This window comes from Lissotriton helveticus, chromosome 6 (assembly GCF_964261635.1).
Source record: "Lissotriton helveticus chromosome 6, aLisHel1.1, whole genome shotgun sequence".
Classification (NCBI taxonomy): domain Eukaryota; kingdom Metazoa; phylum Chordata; class Amphibia; order Caudata; family Salamandridae; genus Lissotriton; species Lissotriton helveticus.
In genome coordinates, this window is record NC_136067.1 from 1003770870 (window position 1) to 1003791914 (window position 21045).

A 21045-nucleotide genomic window follows, 5' to 3' on the forward strand; every position below is an offset into this window, starting at 1 on the left:
AGTGCTTCGCATGCAGAGAGCTCATTGATAAAGACATATTGTCTAACCACTAGCACTTTCAAATATCGTTCCTAAACTCAAAGGCCAGAGACCTTCTTCCATTTATTAACATATAATGAGCCTTATTTATGAAGGCCTTGCGCCGCCGGTGTGTCACTTTTTCCCATGTTAAAAGTGACGCACCGGCGGCGCAAGGCTTTCATAAATCTGCCCCAATATACTTCCTCATAAGAGTGTATCATTAATTTTGCTAAACCATATTCATTTTTCATCAACTATACCGTTTGTATTTTATGTACTAGTGGCTATACCGATTACTTTGTTTTTTGCAATGTCTGTACTCGTATTAGATAAGAAACTTGCCTTGAAAACAGTGCATTTCTGAATAAACATTTCAAATATACACGTTCTCTCTTTTAATCCATAATCTCAACTAAAATGATTGTATATTGAAACAGTATTCATGTGTTCCACGTAACTTCAGCTGTACTAACTTAATATTTTCTTTTGTCGACCTGATTTACTCATACTAGAACACACAGGCCTATAACAGCCCGTGAACCCTTTCTTAGTAGGTCGCGTACCATCAGACAGTTGTACCTCTGTAAAAAAATAATTTATTACTCTTAGCAAGCACTACCGCAGTTCCGCTTCTCTCAGTGTTAATCACTGCTCCCACGCTTCTACAGACCAGACGCTATGTCGTATTTCACTCCTTATCACGCTTTAATCTCCACAATAACAAACACTTCTCCGCCAGCCACCAGAGAACAGAGTGCAGATGCAGAGGCACTAAGTAGTGAAATACAACATACCCTCTGCTCTATGGAAACAACCGAGCGGTAATTGTGAAAGAAAACATTCACTAGCGCTTCAAAAAAGCATTTCAATTATATAAATAGTTTTTTCAAAACGTTCCAACTACTTTGATGAGACTATCTGTGTGTGCCTACACAACAAAGTTCCTCAACCCGGACTGAAGGCAGACACAGACAGACACACACACAATAAGATAACACAGGGCAACGGAGACGGAAAACAGAAGGGAGATGAAGATGCAGTCAAACAGCAGGAGTGAGAGAGATATTTTTATACTCCGTTTGGTACCTCAATTTACGAACCCATTTACTGCACAAATCTGTGTACAACCTCATGGTCAGAACTTTTCATTTTATTTTACTCGACCACCTCCCCCTCTCACCCCAGCAGTGCAAGCCGCGGCCACAAACTACAATGTAATTTTGTCGTCTGTCAGAAAGTTTAAGAATTCATTAAGCATTACCACTTTTTCAAGACGAATTCACATGTAATGTACCAACTTTTCATTTTATTTTACTCGACCACCTGCCCTTCTCACCCTACGCCCACCATCGCAGGCCGCGGCCACAAACCGCACTATAATTTTATTCCATTGTTTTTCGTACTGTACTTCAAATGCAATACTGCAACCTTCAAAAGATATCTCAATACAGTAGTTCTTCTCAACACTGATTTGCGAAAGATCCAACACATTACATACATGCACCTCTCGCCATTTTGTCGGTTTTGGCGCGTTTTGTTTCCCTTACACAATAGCATAACAGAAACGTGATAGTGCTTCGCATGCAGAGAGCTCATTGATAAAGACATATTGTTTAACCACTAGCATTTTTATGTATCGTTCCTAAACTGAAAGGCCAGAGACCTTCTTCCATTTATTAACATATAATGAGCCTTATTTATGAAGGCCTTGCGCCGCCGGTGTGTCACTTTTTCCCATGTTAAAAGTGACGCACCGGCAGCGCAAGGCCTTCATAAATCTGCCCCAATATACTTCCTCATAAGAGCGTATAATTAATTTTGCTAACCCATATTCATTTTTCATCAACTATACCGTTTGTATTTTATGTACTAGTGGCTATACCGATTACTTTGTTTTTTGCAATGTCTGTACTCGTATTAGATAAGAAACTTGCCTTGAAAACAGTGCATTTCTAAATAAACATTTCAAATATACACGTTCTCTCTTTTAATCCATAATCTCAAGTAAAATGATTGTATATTGAAACAGTATTCATGTGTTCCACGTAACTTCAGCTGTACTAACTTAATATTTTCTTTTGTCTACCTGATTTATTCATACTAGAACCCACAGGCCTATAACAGCCCGTGAACCCTTTCTTAGTAGGTCGCGCACCATCAGACAGTTGTACCTCTGTAAAAAAATAATGTATTACTCTTACCAAGCACTACCGCAGTTCCGCTTCTCTCAGTGTTAATCACTGCTCCCACGCTTCTACAGACCAGACGCTATGTCGTATTTCACTCCTTATCACGCTTTAATCTCCACAATAACAAACACTTCTCAGCCAGCCACCAGAGAACAGAGTGCAGATGCAGAGGCACTAAGTAGTGAAATACAACATACCCTTTGCTCTATGGAAACAACCGAGCGGTAATTGTGAAAGAAAACATTCACTAGCGCTTCAAAAAAGCATTTCAATTATATAAATAGTTTTTTCAAAACGTTCCAACTACTTTGATGAGACTATCTGTGTGTGCCTACACAACAAAGCTCCTCAACCCGGACTGAAGGCAGACACAGACAGACACACACACAATAAGATAACACAGGGCAACGGAGACGGAAAACAGAAGGGAGATGAAGATGCAGTCAAACAGCAGGAGTGAGAGAGATATTTTTATACTCCGTTTGGTACCTCAATTTACGAACACATTTACTGCACAAATCTGTGTACAACCTCATGGTCAGAACTTTTCATTTTATTTTACTCGACCACCTCCCCCTCTCACCCCAGCAGAGCAAGCCGCGGCCACAAACTACAATGTAATTTTGTCGTCTGTCTGAAAGTTTAAGAATTCATTAAGCATTACCACTTTTTCAGGACGATATCACATGTAATATACCAACTTTTCATTTTATTTCACTCGACCACCTGCCCCTCTCACCCTACACCCACCAATGCAGGCCGCATCCAGAACCCGCACTCTAATTTTGTCCTGTGACAGAAAGTTTACGAATTCATTAACCATTAACATTTTTTCACGACGGTATCACATGTAATTTACCATTTCTCTCTCTATCTGCATTATCTGTCTCTCTGCTAATATCATTTATTTTTTCACTTCATAAACAACTTCTCTCATTATATATAAAGGCTTCAAAATCACACAAATAATTACTCTTTATATTAAACATATTTTAAACTTCATATTTCACATTTAAATTAAAATAGTTTTAGAAATACAACACATTATGACAGCCAAAAATGACTTTAGTTTCAAACTATGAGGAAAATCAATCATTGTTTGTGAGTAAACCATATTTTACGGTACATGGCAAAACAAACAGTTACAGACTTACCTTTACCAATGCTTTGTACGATGTACAACAGTGACAGTCACAAAATAGATATTCGTTTGACAGAAGTCTCAATTATGCTGCTATCACTGCAACCAAAATTCAATGGCACAGATATCCAGTCAATACAGACTCATATATGTCTCTTCAGCCAATCATATTTCCTCGCGCAAAATTTTGTATTCAAATTTACATTTCAGTTGGTTGTCCCTCACAATATTTTCAATGTCACATAAAAGTCACCCATCACCCACTGCCATCTCTGGCTGTTTCCATGGTAACACCTCATTCTGCACCTGGCTGAAGGCACAGGTCAAAAGTTCATATCTCAACGTTCTACAGCAAACTAACAACACTGTTTTCCCTCCAGAAACACCTGCCTATCCACAGCTCTGTTACATGTCATTTTTTTCACACCCAATACTACTTTTTCTTTTACATAACATTAACATGCAACGTAGTCTTCAATCTTCACGTATTGGAATCAACCAATCATTTTTTGTTTTTCAACCACACCAAGCCTCATCTATTTTTTTATCCTGACTTTCAGCTTCTAACTGCCATTCCACTTCCAGAACCCATCGGAGTACGAGTGCATCTGCCTTGAAAATGAAGGTTTGGCTTTTAGGACACAGCTATATTCACTGGAGTGGAAAATATGCAGCAAGCAGACGAATTTCCAACCTTGATTTACCAAATGTGCAGATAACGTGGATTGGGCAAAGAGGATTAAGATGTCACCAATTAATACCATTGGTGAAAACTTTTATGCATCTCCCAGAACCAGACCTTATAATTGTGCACTGTGGTGGGAACGATCTAGGCACATTGACTGGGATAGGTCTGGAAATGCTTCTAAAAGACACCTTTAGACAATTGATGACACTTTTTCCTCGAACTGCCTTGGTATATTCCAATATGTGCCAAAGACAGAAATGGAATTGGTCCAATCAACATTGTGCACAAATTAGGAAAGCAAGGAGACATGTTAATAAATCTGTTTCTGCTTTCCTCAGAGATTATAGCATGGGTTCTATTTACCACAACAACTTGCGTTACCACATGCAAGACATCTATAGGACAGATGGTGTTCATTTCACGGATGAGGGAAACAGAATCTTCCTCTGCAACATCAGACTCTGCATCGATACTTACTTATAAATGCAGAAAAAACTCAATTAACACAAGGGCTCTTTTCAGAGCCACCTTATATCAAAGCACTCAAACTTCTGATTTATCTCCATTTTCACACTCTTGTAAATAGGTGTGCGCGCCCGGGTGCGCGCACCACGCAACTTTTTTTAAAAAAAATATATATTTTTTCGCGTTTAAGGGCCTTACTGCACACCCTGAGAGAACCTACGCAGCAAAACAATCTCTACCTTCTCCCCTTTCCATGTTTCAACGCTTTGAAATGACAATATATTTACTCGCAGTGACAAAATGGCGGTCAACACTTCCTGATTTCCTTCGAATCGAACGTTAACAGACGTCACGCAGCAAAAAAAATTCCGCTCGCGCGCAGCCGCTTGAGTGCGCGCACCAGTGCGCGCTTATAGATATATAATTTACTTTAACTTTAATTTTCTCAGCAACTACTGAACAGATTTACACCATTCCAAAAAAAGCGTAATCTGCGAGCCGGACTCTACAGTTTTGCCAAATTTCTTATAAATCCATTCAGCCGTTCGACCTGTAGCCGTGTCTAAACGTCCTATGGAAAATAACATGGAGAAAACACGTTTTGGGACCCCCCTTTTATCTCAGCCCCCACTTCACCATTCCCCCCCAAATCTTTCAGGGAAGGAGCGCAACGGACCGAGCCATCTTCTTTGAGAAATTCGCAAAGATTTATCCACCAGGGCCAAAGTTAATCCAAATAGAATGTTGAGGATTTCCTATGGAAACTAGGTCCTAACTATAACTACCTACTGGCGACCGCCAGTAGGTAAAATATATATATATATATATATATATATATTCACTGAAAAAACCATGGGTTATAGTCCATATATAGTTAGGAATTAGCATTTACAAAACCTTATTTTACTCACACAAAACCATTGAAATTCCATATATAGTTAATTGCACTAACTATATATCGCGCACCCGCAATCCACTGCTGATGATGTCACATATTAAATCATTCATGACATGGTCAGTGACATCACTGATGACATCACTGATGACATCTCAAATGACATCACTGATACTGATACTACCTGCGCCAGGAGACGGCATGGGGTGCACTGGAAGGGAGAGGCGGCGCGAACGAGCCTCCCCCACCTCCCCAGGTGGAGGTTTCTCAGCTGCACCCCAGAGCTTCACTCGGCCACCTGAATTGCGCCCGCTCTTGCGGCACAGTGCGTCGCTCGGCCACCTGAGTTTCGCCTGCTCTTGCTATTACAGCGTCTCACCCGCCATCCGGCTGAATTGCACCCACTCTTGTGGTACAGCGACAGGCGGCTGCCACGGAGCTCACAAAATGGCGGTCGGCTCCACAGACTTGGGCCTGGCCTGCAAGGATGGCTCTGGGCAACCCTGGAACTCGGACGCTTGACTGCTAGGGCATGGGCCCCATTCCCAAAAGCGTCCCCTCAGCCTTGAAGATTCTACAAGAGTCACCGGGGCCCCCGACTCCCGCAGACTTCCGGTGGGGAGCGACTGCCATGATTGCTCGCGGAATGGCCACGACGTAGCCACGGGGTGCTCTCATGCTGACGCCAGCTTCAGTCTGAAACATCCAGAAACACTGTAGACTACCAAATCAATCAGTTCCGGTGGAGCCCCAACGTGACCCGGTAGAGAAGAACTTGCCCTCCCCTCTTTGACTGATGGTTCTTGTTGCCTGTCCCTTCTGTTGTCATTTAACGGAACTTTTTGGACTGCTGAAAGGGGTTCTGTTCCGACCGCTGGTTGGTGGAGACATTTTGACTATATTCTGGACCTGCCCGGCCTCGCCCAAAATGGCGTCGGTATAAATGAGACTCGCAACTCCTTGATGTGTACTGGTTGCTCAGCCTTGATATCACGAGATATGTATGCAGTTTTGGAGCACATGGCGGGCGGGGACGGGTACTGATTGAACATTTGCACATCCCTATTGATATTAAGTTCTGATGTATTATTCATTACTGTACTATTGAAAGTTCGAATTAATGTTACTCATGGTACTTGCCTGCAAATGTATATCTAGATAATTTCATTGTAACTGGTCCTGTCGTACTTTCATTATAAAATTAACGTCCACCGATTCCGCAACTGTTAGACACCTTAATTCCTGCAACCTAATGGCCCGCCCGTTAAGTTTTTCTACAGTGTAAAGGTCCCCTCATTATATACGATTCCAGTTTGCTCCGTGGCCGGCCCACGTGGTTGTAGGCCCGTATTTGTATACTGACATTTTTGCAAAAAAAAAAGTTTTCGAAGTAAGTATGGAATCAGCGTCATAACAATCGTCTAGGTTGGTAGGATTTTAGAATAATGGCTGTTATTCCCAAACAATAGAAGACAGATAATGCAGACCCTTTGCCTGAATTTTGGATTGATTGAAATTTGCATCCGTCACACCTGCCCTTTTTCCAGAATTGTTAGAAAATGGTCGACCGTAGCTTAAGGTATCTGCCGAATGTAAGGTGTGGTATTTTCTCCCATAAAATAAGACTAATTGAGAAACAAATACACAAAGAGGGAACTCGAATTTAGAGACAAACAAAATGAAACATTTTTTGGCATCATAAGAAGGGGAGGATATGTTACACAGAAAAATAATGCGAAAGGGATAGCCAAGATCTGTTGTATCACACGTTCCTGCAGCTAGTCTGATACATGGTAAGTAGAAGCTTTTTCGTGTTTGCGCGCGCTGACATCCTCTGACAGCTGTATCCCCCCCCCTTTCTTTTCTCCTCTGTAGGTTACATCGGAGTTCCGACTGAAGAATGGAGTGGACATGGACCGCACCGTGCTCCATGTAGGGAAAGACATAGACAAGCGCTGTGAGATATTGCATGGAGTGCAGACCATCACTGTGAACGTGAAAAATTGTATGGTGTGACTGAGCGTACATGCCCTGATTGTATGGTATGAATGTGTATGTATTCCATATGCCCGGCCGATAAACGTTCTGTTTGCGCAACTGCCGCGTTAGAAAACAACATCGTGACGCGTCGCGTACCCGCGACATATCGCGTTGTCGCATAATGCGTCATATGACGAGCCGCGTTAGCGCACCCGGAAGTGCTCCGATGCGCGAGGCGCGAAGCGCAGCTTCCCGGAAGCGATCCGGGGCGCGGCGCGGAGCGCGTAACGTAAGCATAACAGGTCATGTGACTTGTTAATAAAACTTTTCATTTCACTTTTGGGTTCCTACTGATGTAAGGCTAGGTCATGTGACCTAAAAATAACACTTTTCATTGGTTTAGAACTATTTTTTGTCCCAAATGATGAAAACCCCTCCTTGTTTCCTCACTCTGACTTTCATCTTTGTGAGAGGAAGACCTTTTTTCATCACTTAGCAATGGCAAGTGTTGTAGCTTCAGCTGGTGCATCCCCACCACCACCACCACCACCTCCTAGGAAGAGAGTACCACCTCCTCAAGTGGTAGTTGATCAAGAGGTACCCCCCCACCTTCTTGTTGCCTGATTCGGCCAGCTCAATCGATCGAGCATGAGACTCTGTTGTGATCTGAAGAACCGCTGCCTGCGGTGCCTCCCAGAACCGCTTGACGGAGGCCCCCGAGGGGCGGTGTGGTGGCGCGGACTGGGAGGGGGCACTTGGCTCCTGCCCCCTCCCCAAGTCTCGCTCGGCCAGCTGAGTTGCGCCCACTCTTGCGGCCTACGACATGGAGAGGCCGGGGCGTTGACTAGGCGGGGCCTCCGGCCGCAACCACAGCGCCAACGATCGCTGCTGACGGAGGGGAGCCTTGCCGGTGAGAGCCACTGATCTGAAGAACCGCTGCCTGCGGTGCCTCCCTGAACCGCTTGACGGAGGCCCCCGAGGGGCGGTGTGGTGGCGCACACTGGGAGGGGGCGCTTGGCTCCTGCCCCCTCCCCAAGTCTCGCTCGGCCAGCTGAGTTGCGCCCGCTCTTGCGGCACAGTGCCTCACTCGGCCAGTTGAGTTTCGCCTGCTCTTGCGGCTACAGCGTCTCACCCGCCATCCAGCTGAGTTGCGCCCACTCTTGCGGCCTACGACATGGAGAGGCCGGGGCGTTGACTAGGCGGGGCCTCCGGCCGCAACCACAGCGCCAACGATCGCTGCTGACGGAGGGGAGCCTTGCCGGTGAGAGCCACTGATCTGAAGAACCGCTGCCTGCGGTGCCTCCCTGAACCGCTTGACGGAGGCCCCCGAGGGGCGGTGTGGTGGCGCGGACTGGGAGGGGGCGCTTGGCTCCTGCCCCCTCACCAAGTCTCGCTCGGCCAGCTGAGTTCTGCCCGCTCTTGCGGCACAGTGCCTCACTCGGCCGGTTGAGTTTCGCCTACTCTTGCGGCTACAGCGTCTCACCCGCCATCCAGCTGAGTTGCGCCCACTCTTGCGGCCTACGACATGGAGAGGCCGGGGCATTGACTAGGCGGGGCTCCGGCCGCAACCACAGCGCCAACGATTGCTGCTGACGGAGGGGAGCCTTGCCGGTGAGAGCCACTGATCTGAAGAACTGCTGCCTGCGGTGCCTCCCTGAACCGCTTGACGGAGGCCCCCGAGGGGCGGTGTGGTGGCGCGGACTAGGAGGGAGCGCTTTGCTCCTGCCCCCTCCCCAAGTCTTGTTGCCCTGGTGTGGCCTGAGATCGCCCCCGACATAGGCGGCCGGCTCCCTGGGTCCGGCGGAACTTTTTGCCTTTTGATGACTCTTCATTCTGGACCTTGTCCCACAATCCGTTTGACCTGAAGACACGTCTTGCGGTGCCCTCGCAATGCGGCCTGGTATTGATTGGATCAAGGTGGCGGCTTCACACAAAGCTGACTCAAGTGTTGCTGCTGATGCTATGCAGACAAAAACTGGTTTTCAGGTTGTACATTCTTCAGGATTTTTCCATCCAAGGCTGGTTGAGAGTTTGTAGAACGATGGCTTCAGATTTTCAACATACTACTCTTCAACATTCTTCATAAATGTAACAATGTGAGACTCACTAGGAGAACGGCCGTTTATCTTTCCTTTCAAAATGCTGCCAACAATATTTTCTGAATGGAAGACACCATCTTGTAGCATAAAGGGCTGCGTCAAGGGTGGTATTGCCCAGAATGTCTTGTTTTCTAGTGCTCGTAATGACGAAGCCAGAACTGCCGAAAGGGATTCTGGTCCTGCCGCTACTTATTGGAGACATTGAACTATACTCTGGACCTGCCTGGCCTCAACCAAAATGGCGCCAGTATGGGAGCGACTTGCAACTCCTTATGACGTTCTAGTTACTTAGCCTTGACGTTATGGGGGATGTATGCGGTCTTTGTGCACATGGCGGGCGGGGAAGGGTACTGACTAGGAATACGGACAACCCTATTGATGTCGATTTTTCATTATTGATTATTGTATTATTAAAGCTTCGAAATAATGTTACCCATGATACTAGCCCATGGTGTGCGTATGGACGATTTTATTGTAACTGATCCTGTTATACTTTCAATTATAAAATCAACCTTCACTGATCCTGCAACCGTTTGTCACGTTTAGTTTTTTCAATTAAATGGCTCGCTTGTTACATACTCCTATACCCCTGGCTTTTGAAAGACACCATCTTGTAGAATAAAACGGCTGCGTCAAGGGTGGTATTGCCCAGAATGTCTTGTTTTCTAGTGCTCGTAATGACGAAGCCAGAACTGCCGAAAGGGATTCTGGTCCTGCTGCTACTTATTGGAGACATTGAACTATACTCTGGACCTGCCTGGCCTCGACCAAAATGGCGCCAGTATGGGAGCGAATTGCAACTCCTTATGACGTTCTAGTTACTTAGCCTTGACGTTATGGAGGATGTATGCGGTCTTTGTGCACATGGCGGGCGGGGAAGGGTACTGACTAGGAATACGGACAACCCTATTGATGTCGATTTTTCATTATTGATTATTGTATTAATAAAGCTTCGAAATAATGTTACCCATGATACTCGCCCATGGTGTGCGTATGGACGATTTTATTGTAACTGATCCTGTTATACTTTCAATTATAAAATCAACCTTCACTGATCCTGCAACCGTTTGTCACGTTTAGTTTTTTCAATTAAATGGCTCACTTGTTACATACTCCTATACCCCTGGCTTTTGAAAGACACCATCTTGTAGAATAAAGGGCTGCGTCAAGGGTGGTATTGCCCAGAATGTCTTGTTTTCTAGTGCTCGTAATGACGAAGCCAGAACTGCCGAAAGGGATTCTGCTCCTGCCGCTACTTATTGGAGACATTGAACTATACTCTGGACCTGCCTGGCCTCGACCAAAATGGCGCCAGTATGGGAGCGAATTGCAACTCCTTATGACGTTCTAGTTACTTAGCCTTCACGTTATGGGGGATGTATGCGGTCTTTGTGCACATGGCGGGCGGGGAAGGGTACTGACTGGGAATACGGACAACCCTATTGATGTCGATTTTTCATTATTGATTATTGTATTAATAAAGCTTCGAAGTAATGTTACCCATGATACTCGCCCATGGCGTGCGTATGGACGATTTTATTGTAACTGATCCTGTTATACTTTCAATTAAAAAATCAACCTTCACTGATTCTGCAACCGTTTGTCACGTTTAGTTTTTTCAATTAAATGGCTCGCTTGTTACATACTCCTATACCCCTGGCTTTTGACCCTTTCCTACGCGCGGTCTGTACTACCGCCCTCGGGCGATCTATGTAATGAACAATTTACAATATCCACCTCAATATAAAATATTTTAGAGAAGATAATACAAATTATTATAAAACACAATCAATATTCCAAACTCATACACATTTTGCTAATATAATATTAAATGTAATTTAATCTGAAAAAAAACATACACACATAACTATATATATATATATATATATATATGTATATACATACACAAACTAAACTATTACCATGAAAGAAAATATTGTATTGCCCGTAATAATTTGAATTGATCTCAACATTTCCAAAACTATAAACCATAAAATAACAAAAAAACTATGATTGCAAAAGGAATAATCATACAATTATTTAAATAAAAATTGTATGTTTTTATAAATGTAAAATATATTTTTTACATAAAATTACAATTTCCCAAAAATATGAACACATTGCTACAATTTGGAAAGAAAATTACAAAAATGATAACATTAGTTATTTTTAACAAAAAGTATGTAAATATATTTTTTATAAAATATTTTGTAATATTGTTTAAATATGTTTAATATTTGTTTTCTGTATCATTAATGTATATCTTGATTAAAATGCCTGCTGACTATTAACACCCCTTTAGTGTTCCAATGCCTTCCTCAAAAGAGTATAGGTTGGAGTAGGAATAGTAACTGCCTCCCCTTTAGTGTACTACACCTTCCCTAAATAAAGAAGGAGGGTGGAAGCACACTGCCTCACATCCCAGCACTCAATTTGCCCCAATGCATAATGCTAAATGCTGTCCATTATAACTCTTACTTAAGTAGTATTCTTTAGTTATTGGTGGAGCCTGTGCTGTGTTGCTTTAGACACGTGTTTTGGATTAATTCCATCATCAGTAGAGAGCAACAAGTAGTTTTAGGTAGCCCAAATTGGTTTAGATTGGAGTGGAAATAGTAAATGTCACCCCTTTCATGTCTAACACCTTCCCTCAATAAAGTTGGATTGCAGTGAGAATAGTAAATGTCTCCCCTTTAGTGCTCAAACCCTCTCCAAATTGGCGAACATGTTATGCACTAATTACGTATCTGGTGGTCTGAGAACTATCAGAATAGTTGGGCGTGGCGGTGGTGATCCAGCCACCACCCCACTACCATTTGGCCAGTGGGACAGCCATTGCACCACCTCAGCCGCCAGGGAACCACTGTTCCCTGGCTATTCTGCAGCAGTCAGGGCCTCTTTAATATGCTAGTATTGGGGCTGCAGCACAGCCATGCATATTATGAGTTTTAGGGCCGCCAGCGGTGTCATGGAGATCTTTCCTCCATGAAAAGGCTGGCAGTCCTGAAACAAAATGGGTCATACAGACCCCCCTGTTGCCCATGTGCATGGGAATGCATGCAGGGGGGCACAACATGAGCCCCAGTTCCTGTAGGGCTTGACTTTACAGTTCATGCCAGGTAGGAACTAGTTTTGGCATTTCCATTGTGGTGCCCATTTTCAGAGGCACTGCCCTGGGACCGCCAAAAACAGCCTGCCAGACATGAGAAAACCTATAATCGAGTGAGGGGTGCAACCATGGGTTTGGCTGAGTGGGAGTAGGCCGCCAATGTGGTGGTGTGCTACCACATCGCCATCATCATAATCAGGTCCCTAGTGTCCAACGCCTTCCTCAAATTGGTATAGATTGGATTTAGAATAGTATATAGCAACTTTTATCCAACACCTTCCTCCAATGTGGTTGGATTGGAGTGGGACTAGTATATTCTCCCCTTAGTGTCCAACACATTCTACCAATATGATTGGATTGGAGTGGAAATAGTAAATGTCACTCCTTTAGTGTTTTTTACAAATGACAAACAATTTTTTTACAAACAATTTTTTACAAATGATTTATGCTGGAGTGTGAATATTTTAATTTTTTATTTTTATTCTTAAAATGTATTTTTCATTTGTATTTGTATGTAGTATACTTAGTAGCATTTTATTAGTATTGTAGTTCATTAGTATTATAATAAAAAATATTTAGTTGTATTTTTGTAAACAATTCTAATATTAATTACATTGTTTTCTATTATAAAGATACGTTACGCATTTTTCTCATTTTATTTCTGTTTTCAAAGTGTATTAATTGTATATTTAAAAAATTGTAATTCTATATATTTCATGTCAAAAACTAATATTTTTATAAAGGTAAGTAAATAAAACCTTTCTTTTTATTGTTTTTACTTTTAAAAAAAATACAATTATATTTACATACTATTATGTGTTGTACAATTTCAACTTTTATTTTTGCATTGTTTAAATGTTTTCTAACATTATTATTTTGATTTATAGACATTTTCTACATAATGTTAACATAAATGTATGTATAAATTCAATATTTGTATACAGTTATACTATTATTTAATTCATACTTTATAAATTGTTTACATATTAATGTTTTTCATATATTTATTAGTGATTGTTTAATTATTTTTGGTATATTATTGTCATCACTATTGTGTGAATCGATATTTTTTAAATAGTATATTTTTATTTAAAGGTAACAATATTTTTTATCCGAATTTTTTGTTTTCAGCATAGTTTAAAATTGATGGGCCCAATTCTCAAAGGCAATCTGAGACAACAGTCTAACTTTACGACTTTTGGTCACAGAAGTCGTTTACAAATCTTATCTTTACGTCTGCAGTCGGGCCGGAAACTCTGACTTTGGCCATACTCTCCGCACCCAGACAGTACTCTCTGGCTTGGGATGTACTCAATGGGCCAGAATACCGTTTTTACAAAAAAGGAACATTAGGAATTGGTGATAAATGGTGGAGGAGGTCATGAAAATCGGTTTGGGCAGGGAAGACGGCGTGGCCGGACACTACATCATATCCCAGAAAAGTTTGCTCCTTTGCATCATGGTACATGCAGTCCAAAATTTGCACTCCCGTCCGTATCGACTGTAGTATCAACACTGCAGTCAACACTAAGATGAGTGTTGCTGCTCCCCTCAACGATGACTGTAGTGTTGAAACTACAGTAAACACTGAGGGGAGCGCAAATTGTGGACTGCATTTTACCATAATGCAAAGGAGCAAACTTTTCTGGGATATGATGTAGTGTCTGGCCACACCCTTTTCCCTGCCCAAAATGATGTTCATGGCCTCCTCTGCCATTTATCATACGTTCCTAATATTCCTTTTGTAAAAATTGAATTCCGGCCCATTGATTAAACTTCATCCAGCCCGAGCCGGAGAGTTCGCAATGAGCCAGAGAGTGCAGCTCCAGCCGCAGAGTACGGCCTGGGTGCACAGAGTATCGCCAAAAATGCTGCGGCTGGACCAAAGGGCTGACAGTCAAGTGGGCTGCACTGACGGCCTGTCGGTGGCAGTCTGCCCGACATCGTAATTTGGCCCTATTTATTTTTTATAGACATTTGCGGTTTACTAGTTAAGTATAGGAAGTCTATCTTTTTGTGATCAATATTTAATTTTTTATATTTTTGTGTTTTAACATTGCATGGATCGATATTATGTCAGTGATCTGAGTGATAATATGAGCTGTAAGATTAACAACAGTGTCATAAATGTTTTAGGGTTGCTTAACAACAGATCTCTTGTTATGAAGTGCCCCCTAAGAGCGCAAGGAGAATCTGGTTATTGAGAAGCGATCCAGGGATGACTGTTGTGAGTAAAATAAACAGGAACACATAGAGTATTGATCTGGATCTCCTTTGAGGTGGGGGTTCTGGGTTGGTGGGTGACAGGGGTTGAATAAAGTGTGTGGGGTGCTGGACAATGTGCTATTGATGAGGTCAGGCAGAAGTCACACTTTATATTATTAAAGACGTGGCTTGATTTGGTATGGAATGTTAAATTAGGAGGACAATTGAGAGTTAGATTAGCTTTGAGCATCGCATTATTATTGTGGAGGAGTTGATTGTCATAAATAGGTGAACACTTATTGGAGCTGAGAACTTGACATACTGGCCTCATGGAAAACCGACGAAGAAACCAGAGCATAGTGTGGCTTTCTATGAGTCCAGATATGTTGAATGGAATAGGATTTCTGTTTCAGAGAGAAGTGAGTCAATGTGGTAGTAGCCATGTAAACATAATGTATTTGAATAGAGTATAAGAACTCTGCCCTGAAGAAGTTTCCTTCTGGTTTTCAATGGAGTAGGTCTGAGTGGTTGATCTCATGAGTCAATGGCTGTAGAACCCTAATTTGATCTATATAAATCACGTACGCACCTTTTAAGACAATAAAACATTCTAGAACTGGGCAAACATTTACATCAAAAGATGGTAATGTGGGAGAGAGAGTGATGTGGAGCTCAGTCGTTACTATCGTGACTAACAAGTACTAACAGGGTCCTGCTTAGATACCTAAATGTTTTTGGGAACTGCAATTGTATCTTCAAACAAGATGCAAATTATGTTCACTTTATACTCCTTTAGTTCATCTTATATCTGTCTTTCAGAAGATCATTTTATGGCTAATGAAATTTGTGGTACTATGGCCACAGGTACGAAACCCTGGTAGTTTGCTCCCAGGCACAATATATCACAAAGTAAGCTAAACCACTTTGCTTGTAAGAAACCCAGTCCCTGATCAACTCTCTTGTGTTTAGTGCATTTATGTAGCTGTTTGTGCAAGGATAACAATCACCCCGAGGAAGGATGTGCTACTACTAGCACCTGTTAAAATCCGATACCCAAGGTTCTGATAATTAACAGGCACTTTAATCATTGCATATGACAAGTTGTGGCCTTCAAAATGGGGCAACACATATATTTTGGTGCTTTGCAGACCAAAATATGCATGTCTTTGTATTTGTCAGGTATTTTTTCACATTAAATATAATATATAATCATCGGGTTCATCTAACTGGCAGTGGGGTAACACAAAATAACCCCCCTGCAGTATGTGATGAGGACCTCCTGAGACTTCCATACTTCACAGATATTCATTGACCTTTGGCTGAATGGGCTCCCCCTGAAGGTCTGGGGCCTCTAAGGAATTGCCCCCCCCACCCCTTGTGCTGCAGGGGCCTGCGTTACGTCCCTGCTAACCTGGAATGCTGCCCAATGGAGGAAAACAGATTCTTTCATTCAACCAATTCCTCATTCTTACATTTGCCCACTCAACCATCCCTCATCAATTCGCAACACTTACACGTAAAAAACAGAGCAAGACCAGGAAAAGACAGCTAATATCTGTGGGGTAAAGAGCAGGATATACAAGATGACCAAACGTGAACTGCTCAAACTCATCTTTCCATGCACTGGTCCTTCACTACATCCCTGATCACCTACCCACACATCTTTCAACTAGCCATCGATTCTAGCACTCACTCACCTATCAGACTATTCAGTCATTGATCATTCAACTGATCATTTAGGCATTTTAATATTAACCCTCTACCCTTTTTATACAAAAACACAAGTAAACAATCAAGTAAGAAGCATGTTCACTGAGAGCCGAGAAATATTGACTTTAACCTTGCATGTTGTGGTAGGACTACTTTCAAAAGGAAAAGGCATTTCAGAGCAGTCTGGGAATCATAGCATCTGTTTCATCTCCAATTCATTTTCATTGTCTGGCAACATGAATATAAACACAACGCTGCCAGACAGCTACTGCCAGCTTGTCATCTCACTTTCGGTTTATGAATCACAAAGCAGAATAGCTGTGAGTCAGCGCAGCACTGTCCACTCTGAAGACATCATAAATCGATTGTGATGGATTATTACTGGCGATTAGTTACGCGCTAACTTTTAAAAACATTGTTGCCGAGGCCCAAAGTTTTATTCAGAAACCAGCAGCCGGTGGTATCAAAGATAAGAGATTGGAACACTAAGGCTGCGCAACCTTGATTCCACCTCGTGCCTCTGTAATCCACCACCAGAAACTACAAGGCATATTATCAACAAATAGCGATATTTATCGCTAGGTAGGGTTACCGGCAATATTTTTATCACCGCGCATCACGGGATTTTATCGCTGAGATAACGTGCTATTAGCAACGTTTATCTCAAAAGCGATTAAATGCCCGGCGATAGCGGCAAAATCCGTGAATATCGCTGAGAATACAGATATATTCACGCATTATCGCTAACAGGGTCTTAGCCATTATATCCACCTCCCATTGCATATAATGGCTAAGAACGGGTCTGAGCAGGTGTTAGTTTTTGAAGATATTCGCGCTTAGTGCGAATATTTCCATCGCTACGCCTGTGTTGGTAATAGGCGATAGCGATGTTAGCGACTGCTTTCAGTCGCTAACAGGTTAGGTACGCTCACTTTGCATGTCATTAGCAATAAATATCGCTGACATGCAAAGCGGGCCCCAAACCGCTCGCTATCGCCTACAAGCTGTCGCTAACTGCTGTTAGCGACAGCTTGCTAATAGGGCGATAGTATTATCGCCGCTTAGCGGCCGAAAACGGCCGCTAAAGCTGAGAAAATTGCCTATCGCCCCCCCTTGATAATTTGCCCCTACCACCCTGTTTATCCAACTATTTTAGATGCTCTTGCGTCATTGCTTCCTTCCTTTTTCATTGTTTCTTTTCTCTTTCTCTTCTTCCCTAACCCCACCTTCAGCCACCAACTCAAATTAAACACCGAGTCAGTTTAATAAAACAATAAGGATACTATAGAAACACTATAATATCATTGTATATACCAAACTGTACATTATAAGGATTTTTTAAATCAAAGAGGAGATTTGGAGGCATACAGACGCGAGATTGTAGGCTGAGTTCCTTTAAGAAGTGACAATCTTTCAATGTAATTTTCGAATGCTTTTAAATATAGTGTTAGGTAGATAAGCCCTTACAATAAGTGAGGGATTCCACTCATTAAAAGAGCAGGCATGATGCGGGTCAGTGTTATCAAATGATCCACAGGCCATTTTTATTGAAGTAATATTGCTTTTACAACAAGGATATTTCCTCATTTTGTTTATTTGGCAAATGCTTCTATAAACGTTCACATAAATACTATTCACATAAAAACTTTAACAAGAATAAAACCAGTAAAATCCTTAAAAACCCGCATAAGGGCCATTAATGAGCAGTGCTTAAGTAACAGCTTAGACAATAAACGTGGCTAGTTTTGGAATTTCACAAAACAGGCTACAGCTATATGACTTATACTTCTGGATTCAGGTAGGGAATTAGCACTGCATTGGGGAAGGCCATTAAATTAGAAGGTGGAGCCAAAGTATTTATATGGGTCACATTGCCAACAACAAGGGACAGTGCAGTACAGTGGTCAAGGCCATACACTGCTGTGTCTGATTCTCAATACTCCCATTAAGAAGTGGGACGAAGCAGACATGATGAGGGGTGATGTGTTGAATCTGAGGATTCTAGAAGCAACCCTAAAGCCCCCAATCCTCATACTCTGACAGAGTGGTAGTATCCACTTCTTCCTGTGGTTATGGTAACACTGACAGAAAAATAATATATGATTGATACATTCCTTGGTCTGGGGACAAAAAGGGCAGGTCAAGTCTGGGTCAATATCATGTTGCCCCCATTAACAGTAAAGAGGTGCAACGGTAGGCTCCGAAACGGAATTTAATGTACCGGGCTTTTGCCAATGGGGGTTCAATGAAGTCTATATATTCTTCCATAAGGAAGGTACCTTTGCATTCCAGGAAGGCTAGTGTCAGAGTACCCAAGCTCAATTCTCCATATATATATACCTTCAGCAAATCCCTGTAAATGCAGGCATTGACACGCCGGACATACCTCCAGGATTAGTCCACAGGAATTTCCATCCCAACTTTGTCAAGTAGGTCTTGATGTGCCCAAACCAGGGGATCCTGGAAACTCCAGCCTGCCTAAATAGCTCTTCTAATCCTGTCTGATCTGGTACTAGGTCCACTGAGGCCCATAGCCATTTTCAATACAGCAAAGGTATGGGTGAAGGATCTGTGGCCTAGATCGAACAGTGATGGCAGGAGTGGGGTACTAGTTAGGAGATTTGCCAAAGATCGTAAAAATTGGATCTCGCCCACCTCCAGTGCACTGGGCCCTCTCGTATCCCCACAGTTCTGCCTGGTACAAGGACCTACTTAATGCCTGTTGGTTGAAGACTTGGATGGCTGGAGATGCTAGTCAAAAGCTGGAACCCTTGAAGCCCCTCAACATGCCCCCTGCATAATGCTAAAGTTTCAACTTGCTCTTGTAGATCTGAGCAGACCAACCAGAATTCTCCATCAGAGTGAGGCCTAAGTTATCAAAGGTGTGGACACTCGCAAGAGGAGAACCGTTCATAGACGAGTTTGAGCGGGTTGTGTGGCCAGGATTTAAGACCATATACTTGGTTTTCTGGAGGTTGATCCCAAGCCCTCCTCACCGAAAACACCAAACTGGTCCAGGAGATGTTGGATACCCATGGGAAATTTGGATACCAGTTGTTAGAACTGGGATTTCTGGTTGGCTAAGGCTTGCGCCAAAGCCAGGCAGAAACCACCACCAGTCCGGGCAAGAAAGTTACACGCCAAAGATAATGCTTGCTCACCCCCTTGGCAGCTTGGCGCGAGCAGACAGGCTTATCTCAGAGGCAATGTGTAAAGCATTTGCGCACGCACACAGCAACAACATCCGAGGCACACCACAAAAGGAACTCCACACAAGGTTATATAAAAATAACTTTTGTATTCTCAAAACACATCAGATAGTAATCACACAATATACATTGTGCCAACTGGCACGGGCAATATTCACAAGGGATTATTTACACAGGACTCGGCCACGTGGGCCACTGTCAGGACCAGCACTTAGCAGAAATAGCACTTAGAGTAACTGTTGCTCACAATAACAATTGTAGAACACAACCAGTAACCACTGGTAAAAGGTAGGTACACACTACGCAATACTAATCACCATAGGCATGGATCACGCAGGGACACACAAACTCACTAGTATAAACAATACTAGGCAAAACAACCTCCTAAGCATGAAAACACATCTAGAGGTATCACAGGCATAAAGGCATTGCACATTACGCATAAATCACATTAGGCCTAACCAGTATAAATACAGTAGGCAATCTCCTCTCTAGTCTAAACACATTAGACCCTACCTCCTAAGTATAACTCACATTTAGGGGCGTAAATCAAGGTGAAGTACAATCTCACTAACACAAACCTCCATAGGTAAAACTATCTCTAGAGGTATCAACACAGGGTGCGTAAAACATACTAGATGCATTACATTTCCTAGCACCACATTTAAAGCACATATCAATCACATTAGGGCCTTGCGCCCTATACCTCTACCAGTCCCCCTGGCCAACTGGCCATCAAGAAGGGGCTCAAATGCCCTGTGTCCAGAATGTCAGGGCGCGCTGCCAACGCAGCGCCAGTCAGGGGTGCGCCACCGGCGCAGACCTAAACGTTGCAGCTGCCCACTACTTGCTGGGCAGCTGAGAACAATCACAAGGGCCTAAACGCTGCAGCTGGCACTAAGTGCTGCGCAGCTGTGGAAGGCCAAGGTAGGGGCGAAGGGAGTGCATATCACTCCTAAATTCACAAAGACATGTCCCCTTCAAGAAATAACCTAAACGGTGCAGCTGCCCATTACTTGCTGGGCAGCTGGGAATCAGCAAAACTGGTGCTGAGAATCAGCAAAACTGTGGCATGGGCTCTCACTGGCCCCCAGGACAAACTACACCACAGGTTGGAGCCCTCTAGGCTCTAGAACAAGAATGCGCATTTTGGGAGCCCTCTGGCTCTGAACCAACGTGCCCCCAAAGGTTGGAGCACGCTGGCGCTTTAAACATCTGTGCCCATGGTGGAGCCACACGAGGGCCCTGGAAATAATGGGGCCAAACACAAAGGAGCCCTCTAGGCTCTGAAGCCAAATATGTCCCCTCAACAATAAGCAAAAACGTTGGAGCCC